General features: G+C 57.4%; 1 protein-coding gene across 2 annotated transcripts in view; it reads right to left on the bottom strand.

Moving 5' to 3' along the window:
• LOC104075399 (neuronal-specific septin-3) overlaps positions 1 to 216 on the bottom strand; it is a 13,517-nt gene that overhangs the window by 12,852 nt on the left and 449 nt on the right. The gene's annotated exons all lie outside the window — the stretch shown is intronic.

Consider the following 216-nt stretch of genomic DNA (forward strand, 5'->3'; position numbering starts at 1 on the left):
GAGCTGGAAAAAGCTGGTCCCCGAGCAGCTTGTGGGCTTTCCCCAGCCCTGGACCAGCTGGGATTATCTCTTTCTTTCAGAGCAGCGCCTGGCGCCAGCTACGCCCCGTCAGCCCTGCTCGTTCTCCTTCATGCCAGACTGCTGCCACCGAAAGGAAAAAAAAAGAGGAAAAACAAAGCCAGGACCGATTTCCCCCGCTGCCCTTTGGGGTTGTTC

This window comes from Fulmarus glacialis, unplaced genomic scaffold, assembly GCF_000690835.1.
Source record: "Fulmarus glacialis isolate BGI_N327 unplaced genomic scaffold, ASM69083v1 scaffold38064, whole genome shotgun sequence".
Taxonomy (NCBI): Eukaryota; Metazoa; Chordata; class Aves; order Procellariiformes; family Procellariidae; genus Fulmarus; species Fulmarus glacialis.